The sequence below is a fragment of the Megascapheus bottae genome, chromosome 4, assembly GCF_031878675.1.
Source record: "Megascapheus bottae isolate mThoBot1 chromosome 4, mThoBot2.hap1, whole genome shotgun sequence".
Lineage (NCBI taxonomy): Eukaryota > Metazoa > Chordata > Mammalia > Rodentia > Geomyidae > Megascapheus > Megascapheus bottae.
Window position 1 is genome coordinate 26,433,769 of NC_143512.1, and position 24,255 is coordinate 26,458,023.

Genomic DNA, 24,255 nt, shown 5'->3' on the forward strand with positions numbered 1-24,255 from the left:
GGAGTTTTGCCTAGTGGTAGAGTGCTTGCCTAGCATGCACGAAGACCCAGGTTCGATTCCTTGGTACCACATACATAGAAAAAAGCTGGAAGTGGTGCTGAGGCTCAAGTGGTAGAGCTCTAGCCTTGAGAAAGTCCAAGGACAGTGCTCAGGCCCTGAGCTCAAGCCCAGGTCTGGCTTCAAAAAAAAAAATAAACCATTTGATCATTATTTTAAACTTATATCCTTCCATAGATGAAGATATCACTATGTGTCTTGTGCTTATTCTTATTCCTGAAGGAATATCTAATTTCAATGAGCTTTACAGTCAGTAGTGTTCATTTTTAATTTGGGAAGAGATAATGTGAATTAATATACTTTATTGTTCTCACTGAAGATATATAAATCTATAAGGAAGAAAATCACATTTTAAATGTGAAAATACTTTCAAAAATTATTAGCATATAAAAAAAGCACTTGCTTTTGATTTATTTAAAGGAGATCAGAGGGACATTGTAACTCGGTTCTTGGCAACAACACAAGAAATCAGTAGCTCTCATAGAATAGTATTATTAAGCTAAGTCACTGGGCTATTCTCAAAAGATAGAAGAGACATTATTTTTTCTACTCAGGCTGTCTCTGTGGATCAATCAAAGTCAAATGTGCAGTAACTTTTAGAGTGTATAGTCACTCAAATTCAATGATTCCAGTGTCATTTTAATGCTACTTTGTATCTATGCATACTAGTTTATAAAGGAGATTCATAGCGATATTTTCATGCATACATATGGTGTACTTTGATCAACTTTACCCTCAAAATAGGTTCTTCTATGTTTACAATATGGAAATGACTCTTGAATTTAGTTGGGTAATTTTTTCAGTTAAAAAGTGTATGTAAAGGATATATAAATATATTTAAACATATGTAAATATATACACACAGATATGTGTGTGTATATGTGTGTATATATAGTGCCAGTCCTGGGGGCTGGACATTGTCCCTGAGATTCTTTCTTTTTCAAGACTAGCAGTCTCCCACTCAAGCCACAGCACCACATCTGGCCTTTTCTGAGGAGTATTTTGGAGATAAAGAGTTTCATGAACTTTTCTGTATGGTAAATGCTTGGAACTGCAATCTTCAGATTTCAGCCTCTTGAGTAGCTAGGATTATAGGCATGAGCCACTTGCACCTGTCCTGAGCTTTTTGCTCAAGGGTAGCACCCTATCCCTTTAGCTACAGTTCCACTGCAGGAGCATTAATTGAAGATAAGTGTCTCATGAACTTTACCATCTAGGATGGCTTTAAGTTGCAATTCTCAAGTCTTAGCTTCCTAGCAGCTAGGATTATAGGCATGTGCCACCAGTGCCTGGCTTATAAAAATAGTTAAACCTTATATCTAAATAAATACAGTTTTTACTCCTTCAATCTACATAATGGTTATTATGCTGCAATTATGTATTTTGCAGTTCATTTAGATAATATGAAATGACCACATAACACATTTTTTTAGACTAAAGGAAATTTAGCTACATTTTTTTTTTGCAAGTTGAGGCTTGGACTCAGGGCCTGAGCACTGTCCTTGGGCTTTCTCAAGGCTAGAGCTCTACCACTTGAGCCTCAGCACCAGTTCTGGCTTTTTTTTCTATGTATATGGTACCAAGGAAGTGAACCAGGGTCTTCATGCATGCTAGGCAAGCACTCTACCACTAGGCAAAACTCCCAGCCCCTTAGCTACATATTTTACCTACTCTAATATCTTGGAAAGGTAATAGCATTTAATATAAAATTTTTATTTTAAAATATTATTTTAATAAAGTCATATACTTGCCTATTAGGGTGAACATTATTGAGAAAAACTTTAACCCTAAATATCCTTGAATTAGAAATAGATTTTTTTTGCAAGTCCTAGGGATTCAACTCCGGGCCTGGCACTGTCCTTGAGTATTTTCAAGGCTAGTGCTCTACCACTTGTGCCATAGTACCACTTCCAGCTTTTTCTTTATATGTGGTAACCAAGAAATTGAACCAGGGCTTTATGCATGCTAGGCAAGCATTCTACCACTAGGCCAAACTCCTGTTCCCAGAAACAGATTTTTTTTTATTGTTGATTAAATTTGAATGTTTAGGACAGATTGTCCTTAAAGAAAATTTTCAGGGAATCGTCATTCTACATTATCATTTCAAAAACTGTCCAAAATTTCTATGTTGTCTGTGACTGTTTAAGTAAACTTTACTAAATTTACCACCTTTGACAACTACACTCTCAAACAAATACAGTCAAATTAGATACAACAACAAAGACTAGATATGACAATACCAAATTCATTCCCTTCCCTATAATCAGAAAACTGAGTCCATCTGTAAAGTAAGAATGGTCACTATTAGGTTTTTTTCCAGCTGTCAACAGTGCCTCTTCTTGGAAGCAAAAGTAAAACAAACAAATGTCAACATCTTGATGGGTCCATTTGATACTCATTTCATAGTAAATCAGATTTTACCAGAGCATAGTGGTTCTCAGTACTTCACAGACATGTCTGTAACTCTGGCTTAAAGACGAATAGTACTGAGGAGCAAAGATTTTATTTTCATGTCTTGTTCTCAATACTACACTGCAGAAACACACACACACACACACACACACACACACACACACAAACTCAAGAGTGTAAATAAGCATGTACCTCCAAATCTCTTCATCTTTCCCTTCCTCCTCTTCTTCCTCCTCTTCTCCATTCTCTCCCTTCTCCTTTTTCTCCTCTTCGCTCTTACTCCTCTTTTCTTTTTATTTTCTTCATCATATACTCTTTGAGACTATAATAAAAGCTATAGGTTATCTTATAGAAAAAAAAGGAACAAGGTAGCCAGGTGGGGGACTTAAATAAAGAAACAAGTAAATAAGTAAATAACAAAACGAAACATGCTCATTCAAATTAAGACCTGAAGAGCACATGGAACGGCAGAACTTCACAGACTGCTCCAGATGATCCTTAGTCTCTAGCTTAGAACTCATAAACTTGAACATGCACAGAATCTCTTAAGTGTCACATCAGTGAGCCAGTAAAGCTCAGACATGCTCGACTTATCCAATTTCTGAGACAAACATCATTGCCCTGAAGTACAAACTATTCCTTTTCATTTTTGAAAAAAACAATAACTTTTCCAAACTCAAAATATCTTATTGCTATGAGAAAACAGTATGGGTTAATCATTAGAAAGTGACTTGGGCAGATGTATCAGAAATTTCAGATGTAATATGATTGTATAATATTTAGAATCCAATTTTCTACTTGTTCAAAAGCTATAATTTTTGCTTGTATTATGCTGCCAAATTCTCTCATCTATTTCTAACAAAGAGAAACAATCCCTTAACTATCCTTGAAATTTTCTCAACAATGAATCTGAGCACCTCGAAAATGATAGATGACTGCATTTGATGTCACAAGTATTGTTGCAGATAACTTCATCCATGGCTGAGAGGCTTTAGAGAGTTCTGAGCTTCATTATGTCGGGCCATTAGAGCCAGGAGGCAAAGGAAGCCAAACTGTTTTTCATTACCTTTGTTTGTAATTTCAGGTACTACTTAAGATATCTTTTCTCATTATTTTAGTTGCACATTTTTCTATAAAAAGAAATGCACAATTGAACATTATAATATGGTGAATCTTAATAGTAAATTTTCTTAACAGCTAATATTAAAGTTGCTTTTAATCAGGACTCAGTAAAACAAACTCGTTTTCTTATATAGGTGATTCTGTTGGGGTTGTGCGTTAGAAGATTAGAAGAAGTATGTAAAGAGTTTTAAGTCCTTATTGTCCAGACTGCTCCCAATCCAGTGAAATCTAAGAAGGGTGGCCCAGGTAACAATGTTCAAAGCTTTTCAGAAAGTTCTAGTACAAGGTTGAGAGCCTAGGCTTTTCCCAGAAAGTGGAGGTTTAAGGGCATAAGAGTCTATTGCCTAAGCAGTGGCAGCTCTATTTGATATTGCACCCCAATTAATATGTGGACACCTCAGGGTAAGGAAGGACAAAAGGTTTTACGTGAATACAGAACTAAAACAGCTGTACACACACACACACACACACACACACACACACACACACACACACACACACACCCCTCTTGATATCATTTTATTTTATTTTTATACCTAAGCAAATGAAACACCTTAGAAAAAAGAAATCTCACCCTACTAATTTTGGAGCAAAATGACATTTGTTACTTTTCTTCCTCTCCCTCCCCCACCCCAACACATACCAAAAACCCACTGGCACAACAATCTTGTGTGAGCAACAGAAATGCTGTGGGGAAAACTAAGACTAATGGCAGGGTTACTGGGCCCCCAGTCCACTGCAAGATCTCTCATCGGTCCAGAGTCCTTCTTCGCTATGAAATAAACCTATGCATTACGGGCATGAACGCTTCCACCCTCACTCCCCACATAGACATTCCTCTCTTCTCAAGTTTCACAGGATGTGGGGCTACAGAGCGTAAACAGTCTTTCATTACAATTCATGACCTCAAATATTTGCTGTCTTTTTTCAAAAATTAGTCCCCTTGGGAAAACAGCCATCTTTAACAAAGCCCTTCCTGCACTAAGTCCTCCCTGACAAGAGTCCTTAACATCTGAGAACAGAGGAAGAGAATTTAGTACTTTCTAGGCAGAAAGCACCTGTACTCAACTGACTGGCTCACCCTAGCATTGCAGCTACTAAGCCCAACCCTTAGCAGGTACTTAGTGCATGTTTCTTGAGTAGAAGTTGATCAGAAATACCTTCCATGTGCGGCTGCCATTCCTACCTATGCCTGATGGGTTCATTCATTTATCACAACTGACTCGCTCTACTGGATTATCTTTCTGGCTAACAAAACAAAAGCTCAGATCAATACTGTTAGCTGAAAGGGATAAAGACACAAAGCATACCCAAGGTAGTTCTTGCTGTGAGTACATCAGGTGCTCTAATTTTGGTCTCTCCAATTTGTACAGAATTCCACTTCTATAGCAGTGAGAAGGTAGCAAACGGCTTCATGATTACGTTACAGCAGAGAGAGACATCCTTTCCCCATCCCAACAGTACCACTTCATGTTCTACAACTGAGTGTCTGCGCAGTGCTTTTGCTATGAGTCCATCCCTTCCCAGATTGATGCAGTGGGCTGGCCTGTGCCACTGGTTTGCCCCTCTGGAATGACTGATCAAGTCCAGCCCACTTGAATAACATTAGACCTAGTAGAGGAGGAGAATAAGCTCATACAAAATATGAATTCAGTTACCACAGGGAAGAAATGGCCACTTCCCAAGACATTTTAAAACTATTTCCTCCAGGAGAGCCTTCAAAGACAGAATAAATAATAGAAGAAATGCAGTGTTTTCCACCAGAAGTTTGGAGAAAGATTTCTGGGCAGACGATGACAACAGATGTATACTATGAATACGTTGTACTATTTCCAAAAATCAAATCTATCCTCAAAGGACAAACTGTCACTATTAAAGATGTTCAAAAGAATATTCCCTCCTCAAAGGGGAAATCCACAAATGTTTCCAGACCAATCACTTCGGAATAAGCAGTCAGGTTCCCTGAGGACCCCTAAAGGGGACAGTGCTCATTTCTGTCTGAGAGTTCTGCAGTGTAGAGAAACCTAATCACTTACATCATTCTGCAGTCACATGGCATATATCTTCAGAACTGATGAATTAGTGCTATGCAAGTTAGTCAGGAAATGTCTTCTGGTCTATAGAAATAGGCCCTGGGCCCTGGCTTTCATTATCAGTGGCTGCAAGTATTCTTTTCCAGAAAGGAAAACAGGTGAAAGCAGTTGGAGCAACACTGTACAGTTCAATATCCTGGATGGTTTATTTGTTACTATTTGATACCAAGTGATTTGCAAACCATAAGTGTTGCTCTCTGACATTCAGCTGTAATAAGCCATAAATGATCTGGGAAACAATGTATTCTGAGGCAAATCATCCTGTCTCTCCCACATGGTAATATGGCATGGTTTGTTAGTGATGCCTAGGAAGTGAATTGTATTTAGCACACTCCATTTTCCACGTGGAAATGCTGAAAACACAGACAATCCAGCAAAATTCCAGACTGTCAAGAAGACTGAAAACTCAACTTAGTACCATAATAACTTGAAACAATAAAAGAGAGGAGATAATTTTTACATATTCAATTAATCTCTAAAATAATTTAGGAATCTTTTTATTTGCTTATGTATTTATCTGTGTTTTCCAATTAAAAAATTGAGATCTTAAGGCCATGTAAACAAAAGGTAAGAAGAGGGCCTGAGTTTAGCCTAGTGGTAGAGTGCTTGCCTAGCATGCATGAAGACCTGGGTTCGATTCCTCGGTACACATACCTAGCAAAAGTGGCTCAAGTGTTAGAGCTTTAGCCTAGAGAAAGCCCAAGGACAGTGCCCAGGCCTTAAGTTCAAGGCCTAAAATGGCACAAAAAAAGAAAAAGGGACTTTACAAGTAGCCTAAAGACAAATATAGCTTTATTTTATATTAATGATGACTCATATACATATATTTGTTAAAGATTGAGTTAAATAAGACATAATTCTGGATACTCAAGAGGCTGAGATTCACAAGGTCACAGTTTAAAGACACCCTTGAAAGAAAAGTCTGAGGGACTCATCTCCCAAATAGCCAGCAAAAAGCTAGACTGCAGATATGGCTCAAATGGTAGAGTGCCAGCTGAGCAAGCAAGCTAAGTGGCTCTTGTAATGCCTGGGATGAAGTCACTCATGTGGCAAGAAGCCATCGTTGAAGCTCTTTTCAGTGGAATGAGAGTCAAGCTCGCCTGTCCTAAAATAAAAGTAAGACTTGGAAACTACATATACAGTTAGAAGAGATCATGTCAGAGTTAAGAGAAGGAGCTCACTGAGAAAATAACTGGGGAAAATAACAAGGGAAAAAAGGTGAAAAAGTACCTGCGGAGTGCAGGGACATTGATGAAAGTGAGAAAGTGACTAGGAGAGAGTGAGAGAACAGAAGACACTGAATGAAAGGAAATGCACTCATTACCTTACTCATGCAATTGTAATCTCTCTGTTCACCATCTTGATAATATCAATAAAGTAAGTTAATTATTTTTTAAGAAGTGGGGACTGGGAGTTTGGCCTAATGGTAGAGTGCTCATCTAGCATACATGAAGACCCGGGCTCGATTCCTCAGTACCACATACCAAGCTGGAAGTATTGCTGTGGTTCAAGTGGTAGAGCTCTAGCCTTGAGGAAAAGACCAACGACAGTGCTCAGGATCCTGAGTTCAAGGTGCAGGACAGACAGACAGAAAAAAAAGAGAAAGAAAGGAATGAAGGAAAGAAAAGGAAAAGAAAAAAGGGGGAGATGAGAGCAACTTCATGGAGGGCTTATCACACTGTTGGGACTCAGGAAATGATGCCTGGAGTGGGGTGCTTTGATCTGCTGAACTTAACAACAAGGTCTCTTTGACTTCTGCTACCCTTTTGCCCCAAAGCATGGGGATCAGCTTTCTCAGAAGCCCTTTCCTTTTAGTCCTGTAAATAGATTCTCCATGGAAAAATTGGACTGCCTCCTCCCCTCTTCAGAAAACTCAACCAGAACAGATTAACCAGTAGAGAGGAGATACCAAACATACACAAACTGCCCTTAGTCACGGGGAACACCCTCTGACAGGCTCCTTTGAGACAACTTTCTTCATTTGAGAAGCTTCTCATTTGCATAAACAGCAAACCTGTATTCTCCATCTCTTCCCTCTGTCCACACTCCCAAAACTTGTTCCCACCCCTCCCCCACTCCACACATTAAGCCCCTAATCCGTCCTTAGTTCAAGATTCCCTAAGAGCTTCAACCATCTGACCCTTTGTCCAAGTCTTATTCTATGGATCTCCCACTCGTATGCATGCAATTAAATGTTTTTTCTGTTGTGAATCTGTACATTGCCAATTTACTTTATAGACTCAATTATCATATCTTTAAATGGTATTTTTCTCTCTCCTACAGTATCTGTTACAAACAGAACATTTGATTCTGCTCTGCTGATTAATCTCTGTTTCAACTTGAAAGATCATTTATTCCTTCAGCTCAATCTTCAATTTCCTTCTCCTGTTATTGTCTATTCATTTCTTTTGTTTCATTCAAATTACTCTTTATTCACAATTGAGAATTAAAGTTCTGTGGAACTAGTTAAAGGTAATTGACTGTGGTAATGCAAGCCTTCTCATTTCTGTTTATTGCCAATAAAGCTACCTGACTTAGTCTTTCCTGGTTTTTCTGTCTCTTTTTTTTAGTGGAAAATAATTTTTTTATTTAGATGATAAAACACTTAGAAAAGCAATTAACCAAATCTACATTTGTAATACTTTGAACTGATTAACAGTAAGTAGATGGTTGATGACCATGAGGATAGAAGGTGGGTAAGAGGTGGACTGATGGATTCAAAGCAATCCCGGAGAACAAGGAGATGCCCAGTCTACCTTCTTTTTTTCCATATATATTTTGTATATATATTTTCCATATATATTGTAATTAATAGAAGATTTACATTATATTTACGAGATAGAAGGTGCATTACTTCACAAACACTGATACCCTTTCTCGTGTCTTGTTTTTTTTAAACCTACTTTACTATTGTTACTTTATTGTTTATAGATTACAAGCAATATAATATATACATATTATTTTTTTGTTCAGTTAATATTTTTTTCTGATACCCGAGTTTGAACTCAGAGTTTTCAGGATTGCTTGTCTTGCTTGCTCATAGCTAGTGCTCTACTACTTGAGCCAGGCCTCCAGCCCAGCTTTTTTTTGATTAACTGGAAATGAAGTTTCTGGGATTTTTCTGCCTAAGCTAGCTTCAAATTCTGGTTCTCCATATCAATGGCTGCTGAGTTGCTAGGATTATAGGTGTGTGCTGTTGATGCTTAGTTTCCAAATAACCCCTATAATGCGCCTGTTAGATCTCAGTCATTTAAAAAAATAAAACCTCATTTTCTTTTTCATTTTGCAATGGGTTTCTGAATCATTGATGTCTGGACTCCTTTATGTTTTATATGTAATTTATATAAGCACTGCTAGCTCTCTCTCTCACTCTCTCTCTCCTTATTGTAAAAGTGTTATACAGGGGTTTACAGCTACACAAGCCAGAAAATGAATACATTTCTTTTTTAAACAGTGTCACCTTTTCCTTTGCTTTCTCCCAGTTTTTCCCTCCTGACTCCCTCCCCCTACAAGTTGTCTAGTTCATTTTCAACATGGTGTCTATTACCACTGCTGAATTAACCCTTTATCCCATCATTTCTGTGCTTCCCCTCCCACTCCTCGAGTCAGAGCAACTTACATACAAGACAAAACTACAGAAATCAAAAGCAGGGACAAAGGAGAGAAAAGCCCACAAAAAGTAAAATAACAAAATTCCATTTCCATTTCTTGGAGTTCATTTTAATAAATATTATTTTATAGGATCATATGTAAATTAGGTTTTTTTTATAGCAACAATGCTTCTTATATACTTGAGGCCTAGAAAACAATAGTTACCTAGTATGTTTCTGGTTCACGTCTATAAATATGAGGAACTTTAGAGAATGATAATGTGCACATCTGCACCTTGAACCAAAGGTTTGAGGACTGCCCTCCCTCCTGACGCTGCGCTGAACAAGGGCTTTGGGGCCAGTTCTCAGATGTAGATTGTGGTCAGCTCCATTCTGTATGAGGCAGGCAGAGTTCAGAATCTGGACACAAAGCATAAACCATAAAACTGCATAAAACTGAAGAGGGTTTTGCTTATGTTGTAGTCATAAAAAGAATTCAACCTCAACCAGCAATTTCTAGAAAGAGGAATTTCAATTTTCAACCTTACGACTTATCAAACAATAAAAAATTACACCCATCAGGTTGGCCAAAAATACTAAACTGTAATTTCCAACAGTCATGAATCTGTGAGAAATTGAAGCTCTGAGTATATGTTTATAATAATTTTGGACTCAATACTATTAAATTTGATAGAGTTTATCCCTTTAACACCAAAATGCTCATTTCTACACCAAAATCCATACCCCTACAAGTTCTTAAAGGCATCGGCAAAGTGATATTCTTTATTTTATTGTTCATAAAGGCAATTATATATAATATGGATATAATTTGTTTGATGACATATATATATATATATATATATCCGAAATGTGCTTACATGTGCATATCTAGTTTGATTTAAAACACAGTGGAATCTGAAAACTTAAAATAACATATTTCATCAACAATTTTATATTGACTACATGCTAAAATTATACTTTGGATGTATTGGGATATGTGTCATCTGTTTCTCCTTTTCTCTTTTTATTTTTGGTAGAATATATATATATATATATAATTGCATATAACTCACATCTGAACTCCGCATTTGTTTCTGCATTATTAAACGAAGGTAGAATTTTATGTATAAATACATAAAGGTCTAAGGTAGATTGACGAAAAAACATTTTTTAAAGTAATATACAAAGAATAAATTCCCCAAAAAGATGAGACATGTATGAAGATGTACTTGCTAGAAAACTCTGCAAAAAATAGTTGAGGAAGTAGGGACTGGAATGAAAAAGGAAACTTTTTCTACATTAAGTCTTTTAAGTTATATTCTATGTCTTTTAGGGAAATTTTTTAAATTAAAGCAGAAGATTGAAAACAAACTCACAGGAAAAGTTCCAACCGTGACAGTTTCAGGATTTGGTTAATATCCAAATTTGTGTATACTGTTGTGGTATTCATTAGTTATAGAAATTTCTTTTGATGATCTATTGCAAAAATCATGATATTTTATCCCAAAACAAGAGTAAAAGTTGTCTTCTTATGTCCATTATTTGTTCAGTTGTACATCAATACAAGTAATAGATCAACAAAGATAGGCAGGCAAAATTTCTTGTTTAGGTGGTAAGCAGATTTGATTTGACTGATAACTCATTTCTTATAATTTTCCCTCATGGTTTGATGGTAATGAACCAAAGGTTTAAATTCCATTCCATGCAGCTACCACATGCTCCCTTGCTAAGGTGAAGTCCAGGTTAAACATATTTTTGGCAGGTGATTCTCTCCATGTTTTATAAAATAAATTTGGAGAGGCAAAGTTTTTCTCAAAGTTGAATAATCTCACTTTTTATGGCATATTTACACGTATATACATGGCTCTGATTTGTGTCCTTGCTACTTTATGTTCTAGTGTAGCCACTTAACATTATTTCATGTAAATCTTCTATGTGCTTCTATGCTTTCCAAACGTGTCTTGAGAATATATCAGCAGCCACTTTATTTGCTCTTCAGAGGAATGTTTATTATTTCCAGTTTTTAGTAGCACTATTCTGAACATATGTATACAAATTACTTTTTGTCTGTCTGATTTATTTTTTCCTAAGTGTGTTTATACTAAGTATACCTGCACTCTCATTTTAAATATCATTGAGTAACCTCCTAATAACATGCTTTTTCATAGAAATTGCCTTAATCATTTTGATATTCAAATTATCAGTAGAATTAACTTGACAAATGGTTTGAACATTGGAAAGTCCATAACATGTAATAAACACTTCCATATTTCATGATATTCTCCAAAAATAGAAAACCAATTAAAATTATAACATATGTGATCCAGTTATTGCAAAATGGCAACTCTTCAAAGTCTTAAAATCCTTGTTATTGTTGCTTTAACTGATGTTTCTTTTTGAAAAAAAAAGTACTTGTTTAAAAACTAGAGCTATGATCTAACAAAAACAAGTATTCAGAAAAGTTATATTTCTGTGTTCTTCTGTTTCTATTTTCACTGATAAAATTTTTCACTCAGTCAAAAGAGAGAGAGAATACATATGTCTATATAAAATGTTTAGAGATTCAGACAGATACGGAGGCAATTATATGGAAGTAATGTATGTTTTTACAAAGTGACTAATGCCAGCAACAATGTTAAACACAAACATAACGAAGAGTAAACAGAAAGTGTGTCATTCAGATTAACAAAGATTATTATCAACTTTATACAAAGATGAAGAAAACTTATTCATTTTCAAATGTAGCTACATATAAATAGGTTATAATAAATCACATCTCTGTTGTTTCTGCTGAGTGGGGAATGTATACAAATTTATTCTAGCTCTCTGTTCATCCATAGTTTATCTTAAATCCTTAAATCAACCACCGGGTCTCCTTCACATCTCTCTACCATACTTTCAATTTTGATACACCCAAAAGAAAAGACACTAAATCATGCACACAAAAACTTTCACTGATCCTGCTCTCTGGAGGTCATGCTGTTTCTGGACAGACCAGCTGTAGCAGAAGAAAAATTTAGGTACAAACATCCAATGTCCCTTTCAAATAATGCTAGCAGTTTCTCCTTTTCTTTCCTGTGCTTTCTTCCTTTGCTCAATCTGCTTTGTGAAGCCACTGGATATATATAAACATGCACACCCACAGAGATTGTGTGTGTGTGTGTGTGTGTGTGTGTGTGTGTGTGTGTGTGTGTGTGTGTGTGTTACCAAACCATTATGCTGTGGAATAATTCCATACAGATGTTCTATATCCTTCAATAGCCTGATGTTTTCTTTCCTGCACCCCATTCCTCACCATTCATCTTCCATCCCACTGCTCTCCCCCTCCCATAAAGACCTGAAAAGAGAAAGGCTCACTCACATGAGGCCCATGTGAGGTTACATATTTGTTTTCGTTGAGTATAGCATATGATGTCTTGAGTCAATGCATCATTAAGTGGATGAGCTGCTTCACCTTTGTCATCAAGGGCTTGACCAAATCCATTCAGGAAGGAAATTAGCTCTGATTCCTCACTTTCATTACAGAGCCACAGTATATAGTAAATGGGAAGTTTTAAATATGTTGACAGTAAGGATCAGAGACAACTACAAATATTTTCCCCCTTTCTCCTTTCCTGGTATCCCCATGGTGCAAATGGACTCTGAAGCTCTGATTCATTAGCCACTGAGCATTGAAAACAAAAGTAGTTCTGTGTATGCATTAGAGTGGTCCTAGTTTGTCCAATAAAATCACAAGGGGAGCTTCAGCATTACGGTTTGGGGGTGGTTCTGAGTAAACCCTGATATAAGAAGACCTCTCTGATGAGAAAGACTTTCTCCCTATTGATTGATACAGAGACAATGAACTCAGATCCACTGAGCCAGCATTTCTCCTCCTTCCAGGTTTATCACTGATGAGATCCCAAGGTAGTGTCTCGAAACTATCAATGATTTTGATCATACTTTTCTATGACTACTTGGACTATGCAGCATGGTTCTAATGCAAAAGCCCTTCTAATCTAATGATTTGCGTGTATTCCTACATTTACCCTCCAACAAGTCTGTAATTTAGGAACTATTACTATCTCTGGTGTAAAAGTGAAGTGACAGAGTCAAGAAGATGATACAACTTGCCCAAAGACACACAGCTGAGGAATTAGGAAGCATCTATTATGTCTGTGTAAATATGAACACATTTCTCCTCATCAGGGGTCAGTTAAGGATTTCTCAGACTTCAATAAATATAAGAATCACCAGGAGAAGTTGGGGTGTAGAAGTTCCCTCTTGTAATCCTACCTACTCAGAAGGCTGAAATTGGGAGTATTGAGTCTCAAGTTAAATTTGAGCAAAAAATGTTCTTGAGGCTCTCTCATCCCCATCTCAACCAATAAAAAACTGGATGTGGTGGCATGCACCCATCATATGACATATGGGAAGTATAAATAGAAAGGATCATGGTCCAGGTATGCTCAGAAAAAAAAACAATATTCGATCTCAAAAATGAGTAAAGGCTGAGAATACGGCTCAAGCTGTGGTAGAATGCTGGCTTTATACTTAAAGTTTTGAGTTCAAATTTTAGTACCCCCACAAAAAATAATCACCTGGGAATATTTTGAACTACTACTGTCTGATTCAGCAGTCTCAGCCAAGCGAGGGGTTTCAAGTTTCCATGGGATGCTGAGACGACACACTTGTGAGGATCAGATATGGAGCTGGGATACTGTTCTTTATGCCCTTCTCAAATGTCACAGCTCTGGACTGCATTGTGGCATGCAGGCAGTGCTGTTACTTGTCCGACAAATACGTGAGATGTGGAGGCGATAACATTGGGATGCCAGGGAGGATGGAATGTGATCACCTGCATCTTGCTATGGCAATTATTATTCGCTTTTATTTGTCCATTAAAATTCTCTGGACTCCTAGGACTTGTCTTGAGTTGCTGGTCTCCTGTCAAATCCACTTTCTGTCACCAGTGGAGACAAGGAAGGTTACATCGTAAGTCCAGTCTTTTTCAATTTATTTCACACAGCAGTGCGAAAAAACTTACGGGTAAAAGATAAAATATGCAGTGTCTCCCCAGGGTCACACTTAGCTGAAGAGCTACTGATCTGACCTCCAGACCTCAGAACTATTATCCAGCAACTGCTGTTGGCTGACAACTGTGTCTTTGAAATGCACATATTCGAGAACAAAAATGTTTCACACAAATATATGCAACAAAAGCAAGAGCCTGTGGTCAGACCTAGACAGATAAGTACTATTCTTCAGCATATTCACAGATCTCAGAACTTTGTGGGACATAATTGCATCTTAAATTCTCTATTGAATGATCACAACTATCCTATGACACAAAAACTTCATACTGTTTTTTAGATAAAAAAGACTAAGGCTTAGAATTGTACCTGACTTTCCCTTCAGCGCACAGTTGGAAAGAGAGGTGGGATTTGTCTCCAAGCACAGAGTGCTTTCCGCATTATTTGACTCTGATATGATAGCATGCTACGCAGGATACAAGAGAGAGCCAACAGGCAGCCAGGCTGACCTGCACTTACATAACTGAGTTGGAACTTACTAGCTTTGTACCCTAGGGCAATTGCCAAAACATTCTAAAGCTTAATTTCTCAATCTTGTGCCCCTTCTTCCTCCTCCTCCTCCTCCTCCTCTTCCTCTTTCTCCTTCTTTCTTCCTCTTCCTTGTCCTCCTCCTCTTCCTCCTGTTCTTCTTCTCCCTTTTACTTCTTCTGCTAGTGCTGGGGCTTGAACTCAGGACCTGGGCACTGTCCTTGGGATTTCTCAAGGCTAGCATTCTACCACTTAAGCCACAACACCACTTTTGGCTTTTTCAGTGAATGCAGTACTGAGGAATTGAACCCAGGGATTCCGGCAAGCACTCAACCACTAGGTTATTAATTTCTCAATATTCTTAATTTCCCTAATTGAGGCTACTGTCACTCAGGCTTGTTGTGTAGATGCCATGGGAGTAAAACTTACAGCAATGAGTATATAGGACATGATAGGTACCCTATAATTCACAGAATTAACAGATATTTATTTATTTAAGTTTAGTAAAATTATCAGAGCCAGGAAGACATAAACTCTCATGTTGGGCTAAGAATCCAAACTCTCTTTCTAATACTTTTATTTATTTATTTATTTATTTATTTATTTATTTATTTATTTATTTATTTAGGTAAGTCATGGGGCTTGAACTCTGGGCATTGGCACTGTCCTTGAGCTCTTCAGCTCAAGGCTAGTGGTCTACTGCTTGAGCCACAGATCCACTTCTGATTTACTGGTGGTGAATTGGAGACAACAATCTCATGGACTTTAGTGCCCAGGCTGGCTTTGAACCTTGATCCTCAGATCTCAGCCTCCTGAGTAGCTAGGATTATAGGCATGAGCCACCAGTGCCCTGTTTTAGTACCTCATCTTATTTCAAATTTCCCCACATCTACCGGTTATAGTAAGGTTATCACTCTGGTCTACCTCTAAATTATAAACCCCATCATACCTCAATCAGATTTGAACTCCTCATCCTACCATCATTCCTGGACTTTGGTAGGCATATGGCATATGTATAAATTATAGCACAAGAGAAGAGAATTTTAATACACAGCCCAACACTGCTAATATGTGGAAGAACTAATTTAAGAGAGTCAGCATGTTCCTCTGGAATTTGCCTGAGAGAAGGTCAGGTCATGGTTGCATTTATTTATTCCCTTTCCTCAACTCATTGAATAACACAGTGATAGGCATGATGATGAACTTTGTACCAACAAGTTCAGGTGCGGTAACAGTCTAGTGACATAGGAACTGGGGATACAGGAAAGCACATGGAGGAAGGATTGAGGAAAGCCACAATGCACGAGCCGAGTTTTGATGAGTGGAAAGGATCTTTGAAGTCACGAAGCAGGACAAGACAATCTACAAAAAAAAATGTGCTAAAGGAAGTAACTGGGCAAAGATGACAGCTAGAAGAGAAAATTGAATTTTAGGAAATAACGGATATTTCAAAGTTGATGGGTCTTTGAATCTCTTCTCTACCAGAATAAAAGTCTAGATTTCCTAGCTCAGAAATATTATCCATTATGAATTCTTCACGGCCATGGTTGAATGTGATAGGCAAATGAGCAAGTGAAAGAAGGTGGTTAGTGCTTTGTGCTACTGTCAGGATCCTGGGTGTTGTCCAGAGGCCCATGGTAAAGACTTTGCAGGAACTGAACTGGAGGTGGTGGAAATTTCAAGAGATATGGCTAAGGAGGAAGCCTTTGGATCATAGTAGTTGTACCCTGGAAGGGGATAGTACCCTGGAAGGGGATTTTGCACTCCTGTGCCTTAACACCTGAATGTGCTGTCACAGGTACAAAATAACAAGACCAACTGACTCCGGACTGACCTCCCAAACTGTGAGCCAACGGAAATATTTTCTCCTTATCTCAGATAGTTGCTTATGTCAGAGAGTTGTTACAGTGACAAAAACAAAAATTGACTACTAGGATCAGTCACTGGTTGGTTACTAAGTAGTTCCAAAGGAACATCTTGCAACACAGGGAGTATGCAGGTTGTTCGTACAGGCAGAAGCCTCAACTTAATCCTCACATTCTTAGGGAATACAGTTATGTTTGTATAAATTACTTAGACTTTTGGATCTCTGCTCTGGCTGCTGTAACAAAATACTATAGATGAAGTGACACAAGCTACAGAAATGTATATTCTTCAAGATTCATAAATGGGGAAGTCTCAGGGGAAAAAAAGTGCCAGAAGTTTCAATTCCTGGTGGGGACTCTCTTCCTGACTTGCAAATGGTAATCTACTTGTATGCTCCCATGTCAGAGAGAAGCTATGGCTCTTTCTTCTTTCTTTCATCTTTCTCCTTCTCCTTTCCCTTCATGTGCATGTGTGTGTGCGTGCGTGTATGTGCATACATGTGTGCGTGTGTGCTTGTGTACGTATATGCTGGCCCTGGGGCTTGAACTCAGGGCCTGGAAATTGTCCCTAAGCTCTTTTGCCCAAGGCTAGCTTCTACCACTTGAGCTACAACATTTCTGACTTTTACTGGCTAATTGGAGATGAGTCTCATGGACTTTTCTGCCCAAGTCAGCTTTCAATTAAGCTCCTTAGATCTAAGACTCCTGAGTGGCTAGAATTACAAGCATGAGCTTCCAGTGCCTGGCTCTTACCACCTAGGCTTTGAAGTGAGTTATGGAATTCTTTGAGGAGTTTGAGTCAAGAGTAGTTAGAATGTCAGTACTACCCTGGTCTAACATACATAAGTGGCCTTGTCCAGTGAGTATTCCAACAGCATTTTGCTAAGATTATAAGTAGCCCGGGCATAGGTATTAGCAGTGATTGGTCATGGGTCTTCAGATTGAATCATTGGCCTTTATTTTGATTTTTATGAGGACAGTTTGAAACAATGGCATGGATTCTAATATTAATTATAGAAGAATACTTTTCAGAGGAGACTTGAAAAATTACTTGAGACAAAAAGAAAGAGAAATATTCTTGTTTTCAAGAATTCTAAAGCAGAACAATAAGGAACAAGAGATAATGGATAGAAATCCTAATTATAACCATAATTGCTAGAGGCATGGCACATGCTTTACAGTTCAGTCTCCTTTAGAAGCTCAGAATAAGCTGGCCCACTGTGGTTTTCAACAGTAAATATTCTGGCCTCTAGAAAAGAAGCACAAAAGCCCTATCATGTAAACAGTTTCCAGTATCTCAGGATTGCTGGCCAAGCTTCCTGAGATTTCATTCACAAGCAGGGCCCGGAAAATGACTGACATATAACAGTTGTTGTTGTGCTTAGGCTATGATGTGGACTAGATGCAAGAAAAAAGAAGGGCTTTTCTCACAGCCACCTTTCAAAATAAAGTAAGCGAATAGCTTTAGAAATAACACCAACAAACAATATATCAGCAAAAAGCAGGTATCAACTGAAACAATAAACTTCTTCACTCTCTCAGTGGGTGGGAGTCAAAACCAACTGTCAGGCTCACATATCTGCTTCTTTTCCGCTCTAATTTAGTTGTCTCTTCCAGGGAATCTTGGCATGGTCTTGGCTGCTCTGAGCAGCACGGGAGAAAGCCAGAAAACATGACTGACTGTTGCAAACAGATTTCAGAAGGAAATACCCTTGAACACTCTGCCTCTTTTCCTGATTTCACAATCCTCCATCAGTCTGTCTTGGAACCCCATTTCTTTCTAATTGTGCTATTTATTTATTTACTGCAGGAATTGTTTTGCATAAGAAACTATGGGACAAAATGCATTCCAGACTGTGTTCAAGCATTAGCTTCTTGAAAAAGCACTCTGAGTTGAGGGAAAGGAGTAAGCATTTAATAGGTGCCAAGGAAAGGGGAGTGGTTACCTATGAATTCTGCTCAACTTTAAAGGCTTTTCAAATTAGATTACTTAATGAGTTAAAAGAAAAAAGGGAACATAGATTTGAAAATGAGATCACTTGTTTTTAGGCAGGAGCAATTAGAACGGATGGACCAAGTTTTTCAAGGCTATTGTGTTTCATGGGTTCAGCTTAAAAATTCATTCTAGAAACCTAACAAAATTAGCACTACTTCATCTAGGAATAGGGACCCTGAGATACAGAAAAAAGTTAGAGAGGGGGTGTCTGGAAGGTTTATGGGCTGGGAGTGTAGAAAACAAACACAAGAAAGAAAAAAGACTTTTAATTCCAAATAAGGTTCCCCATAGAAATGGCACACTAACTCTCAGGTTTAATGTGCCTTTAGACAAGATGAATGGACCTATTTTGCTAAATAATACTAATAATAATGTTGGTGTAATGTATCTCACAATTTACACATTTAATGAGAAACACTTGGGAGAAGCAATAAAAATGAAAAACACAGTTCCCATTTCTTCCTTGTTCTCGTCTTTTCTCAAAGTGGTTTTACCTTGTCAGCAGTGTGGCTTTAAGTGCAGGCCCATCATGCCTGCCTTCCCAAACCCAGTATGCTGGATCATGGTTCCAGCACTGCAGTCATCTGTCATCTTTTTGCTAACTAGCACAATTTAGTAGGTGTTTGGTATTCTTGAAGGCAGTGGTTTTAATTAGGGGGCACATCCAAGTTTTCTCCATTCAGTTGGAGCCAGGGCTTGGTAATGATTCCATTATTTAAATTAATAAAGGATTCTGGGACATTGTTTTACAACATTGATCTCATTTTGGAATCCAAGTGGCACACTGCCTAGCCCGTTTTGCTCAAGACAAATGTGTTATTCACTTTTCAACATAGTTATTTACATTTCTTGGCATCCTCAGTTCATCCGACTGAAATGAGAAAAAACAGTAAAAAGATATTAAAATGAAATTGAAAAAAAAAGAGAAGAATTTTCTTTTCTTTCTCTTCCTCATCCTTGTTCATTTTGTTTCCCTGGAATTTTTTTTAACTCACCAAAACAAACAACCAAAATATGAAAATTAAAAAAAAAAACCCAGATGTGATTAGTTCAACATTTGATGCAGAAACATTGTTCATAATATCAGTAAAGTCACATCAGTAAAAGACCAGAGCACATCACTGAAGGGTATGTCTGTCAGACAAATGTGTCTCAAAGACACTTCAGTCCTGAAAGGATCTCTACCATCCTTTCCTGTTTGCATTCCACAGAGTCAGATTTCAACTGAAGGGATGAAAATTAAATAAAGGTGCATTGAAGGACATAATTATTCCTGAAATCATAGGATCTCAAATTCACCAAATTTCATCAAAAGTTTAGTCAACGGTCTTATAAATTGCCTCTGGGAAAATCCCCATAAGTTTTCTCCCAAGAATTGAACATACACATACACAAGTAATTATTACTCAATAATGATCCCTTGTGCCATGCTCAGAGTTTTCTTTAACAGTTGTTACCACCTGTGGAGTAAATCTTAGAAACACATTCTTCCAGCACTGTTCCCATGTGAAGTTTACTTCAAATTCTTTCTCAGGACATCCAATCCTTCTCTCTGTTGTTTCTTACCATGGTTCTCACAGACCAACACACCACGATGTCAGTCTCAGAGCATCTTTGACTGTCTGTCCCAGCTATATAAGAGCTACCCTATGAAGACCATAAGGGAAAGTGTAGATTTCAAGTCGTAGCATTTTTTTAAGGTGGACTGTCATTGCAGGACAGCACAAACACATGATAACTTACAATCCTCCATCCTGCTCACTCAAAAAGGAGAAAAAGTAATCAAAATTTTACAGTGAGATTATATGATCTATGTCAAAGAAATAACAACAATAAATCTTACAGACGGCTTGAGGTTATTTACAGGCTCTTTCTGCTTGAAAGCAGGTGAAGAACCACTAGCTGTGGTATAGGTAAGTGTTTTCCAAGCCCTGTAAAGTCTGCTTACCATCCCAAGGCAGCTGTGGTAGGTGGTGGGGCTTTGAAGAGATGGGGCCTAGGTCACTGGGCCCTTGAATGGGACCTCAGCCCCTTCCGTCTCTGTTTGCTTCTCAGCTGTTAGGAGGTGAGCTGCCTCCTCTACCACTCATTCCACTACAATGCACTTTCTTTTTTTTGTATTTATTTACTTATTATTATTTTTTATTGTCAGGGTAATGTATAGAGGGTTTACAGTTACATCCATCAGGTAGTAGGTGCATTACTTCTCGTACATTGATACCCCTTCTCATGTTTTGTCCCCCTCCCCTCACCTCCTCCCAATCATCTTGTTTCCCCCCTTCCCTTTCCATTTCAAATAAACAAATAAATATATACACAATATACCAGGTAACAGTCAGATTGCACTGTCTTTCAACAAGCTGAGAAACAGTGGGCTGATAACAGATTGCCACCTCCCAGACTGTGAGTCAAAATAAACCTTTCTTCCCTCTCCCTCTCCTTTTCCCTCTCTCTCTTCTCTTTCTCACTATCACTCTCTCTGGTTCTATCTCACTGTCAGTCTCCCAGGATTGAACTCAAGACCCTGATTGCTAGAAAGATGCTACCTGTCCTCTTTTAACATTGATTTTCCTGTTCTGTTATCTCTTTTGAATTTTTTTATTAGTGTTGACTGGTTTTAATTTTACACATGAATTACATTGCACCATTTCTTTTCTCTGTTACCTTCTTGTTCCCTTTTCCGATTCTTAACCATTTTTAACAAGTTTCATTATTCTGTTTTCATACATGTATGAAAGATATTTTGATCACAATCACTTTCCATTACTCTCTCTTCTTCGCCTCCCTTCCTCTACACAAATAATTCCCCTTTACATCATATTTTTTTTCTGTCTAGATTCCACATACAAAAGAGAACTTGTGATATTTGTCATTCTCCATTTGGCTCACTTTGATTTCCAGTTCCGTCCATTTTGGTGCAAACAACATCATTCTGTTCTTTATGACTGAATAATAATGCACTGTATATATAACACACTCTATCAATTCATTGATTGATGGGGACTTCAATATGATTTTTAAGTTAGCACAATACACTTACAACAGGATGATCACAGGTGTTTTTTACAATGAAAGAGCTGTCATGTTATCATAAATCAGAATTCAGATCTGGATTCAAAATTAGTAAAAGCCTTCAGGGCACACCTAGTGGGCAACCCTCCACCGAGCTGTCATAAAGCAAATTTATCTGTGCAAATCAGAAAATCACTGTTTGTGGTGGAAATTATGTTTCTAAAAAATGTATCATGAACGATTTAATATTTATTAGTAATGACAATTTTCCATCATAGCTCTTGCTGAATATACTTTTATAAACATTATGATAGTTAAAATTTGCATCGTTGCCCTCTTAAGCTCTCAAGAAAAACTAGGGTTGTCAGTGCAAAGAACTGTGATCTATAATTTGGAACATTTGAGCCCCCAAACCAAAGCTAACTTCCATGGCAGGTCTGTAATCCCTATGGAGACAATGCAATTTCACACGAAGAGAATCATTTACAAACTCTGAACTCTGTTGTGCCATTTGTTATAAGTTAGGGTCTTCAGGCTCCGACAGCCAGATTAGTCAGGCACTCTGTTAGGTGATGAAATAAGCAAGGATATACTATTTTAAAGTCTTGTAATCTCCCTAGTCTACCCAGGAGCCTGAGCTCTTCACAGAGAAGTGGGACCTCAACCAGAGTGCAGACAAGCAGAGTGGAGAGGTTGTGAATTATAAGATGTTTTCACCAAAAGATAGGCTGGAAAATCAGTATGATAGATCAGCAAGAACAGTTACAGGTGGAGGAAAAGAATACATTAGTATCTTCCAACTCAGCCTCATAAGCTTTGGCTCCTACGGCCCCTGCTCTGTACCCATATTCAAATATGCTGTTTAATATTTGGGCTTCAATAATTGATAATAATGAAAACAACAAAAGGAAAGCACAGCATCATTGTTACTTGAATACTTTCCTTCACAGATATTTTCACAGACTGGCCCGGCAGCCTGTTGGACTACAGTTTCTGGACATAGTGAAGTGTTGTTGACAGGGATCCCATTAGCACAGCACCTAATTACTTCCACAGGCAGGTTGTTCTGGTCTAGAAAAAGGGCTCCAGAGGAAAGACACATTGCCTTTGCCTCAGATTCCCTTCAACATCCCTTTACAAATATGGCCTATTGGGAGCCAAGTCCTTGGCCCTGCCAATATAAAGGCATTTTTATCCCTTGGGCAAAAATTGCCAACCTTAATGGGTTCCAGCTGTTGCCTGGCTGATTGTCTGCTTAGTAGCTTGCAGGCTTCCCCGGCATTGCAAAAGACTCCTAGGAGGATGCCTGTGGCAACTCCTCCCAGCATTCCAGGCAGAAAGTGAAGCTGCCTTTGAGCAAATGGCTCTGCCCAGTGGATGAGCATTACCTCCAAGGGAAAGAAAATGGTTTCCTTCCTGCTCCATGGCCTGGCCAGAGAGCTGGGGAGCTCAGGTTACCTGGATCACTGGAGAGGCCATACCGGAAAACAGGCCTGGATCAGCTAGATTAAGGCGCAGATTTCAGCAACAGGAGCAGCACTCTGAGGACCAAAGGCAAGGCTAATTTTTTCATCTGCAAATCTCTGTGGCCCTTGGGAACTTTTACTCTCCAACCTATTATGAGGTGAAAATCCTGTGGACATTAGGGCTGTTCAGAAACCGGATCAGCATTTGCTAGCCACTCTACAGAGATCATTGTGTATGTGGTGGGAAGAGAAAGACAAGAGTCTACTGCTGAGTGCACATGTGGGTACTTTGTTATCAGCGCTGTCTTGCTGTGATGGCAGGGGCTGGTTTCTCCCTGCTGGTGGGGCAGGACTTGAACTGGCAGACTTCATGCTCTCCAAATTTAGCTGACATTTTAATCCCTTGCCTCCCTCACACCAATGACTAAATTTCTTAGGAAACCAACATATTCTGACACTTATATACAGAAAAAAAACCACCTTCTCTAGCTTACTAAACTTTTAAACTTCTATATGAAGAATGCAGAATATATTTCTATAAAATGATTCTAGGGCAAAGTCTTCCCGGTCAAGCAAGCCATCAACTCTAAGGGTTTCAAATTGTCAGCCCATCAGTTTTGTATCTGCCTGTGATGTTTCAAGTTTTGCCTAAACAGCACTTGCAAAGAGAAACAACTATAAAAATCAGAGAGAAAATATTTATTTACTTTTTTGAAATGGGACAGCAGAAGTATTTGTTTAAAATCAGAAGATCTGGTAAGGTTGACAGGTTTCTTAGGAGAAATTGAATTCTTGAATTGCTAAATTGCCTGTCAGGCTGGATGGTTGCTCTCTCAGCCCTATTTAGATCACCCCCCCACCCCTCGCAAACACACTCATACACAAAGCTTTGGCAATTACCAGAATACATGAACTGGTTTGTGTATTTTTGTGTGTGTATATGTTATGAGTATAGTGTTCCTGGCTCAAATGTGCCTATTTCCTCTAAACCAAATTAGCATGAGCATGCTAAGATAGGAGTTTGGCTCACAGAAACTGGACATGGGTAAGATGGGACTAATAATAAGAGAAATCTTAAATATGTAAGTTTCACCCTAACATT

At 38.2% G+C, this 24,255-nt stretch overlaps 1 protein-coding gene across 2 annotated transcripts in view; it reads right to left on the minus strand.

The window, feature by feature from the left end:
* Positions 1-2,772: 2,772 nt before the first annotated feature.
* Lnpep (leucyl and cystinyl aminopeptidase) overlaps positions 2,773-24,255 on the minus strand; it is a 111,990-nt gene continuing 90,507 nt past the window's right edge. Inside the window, exon 20 of one of the 2 annotated variants that reach the window (XM_090331591.1) lies at positions 2,773-2,791. The gene's annotated coding sequence lies outside the window, so the exon portion shown is untranslated. Of the gene's footprint in view, positions 2,792-19,527; positions 19,547-24,255 lie in introns of those variants that run through there. The other variant, XM_090331592.1, reaches the window with a different exon arrangement.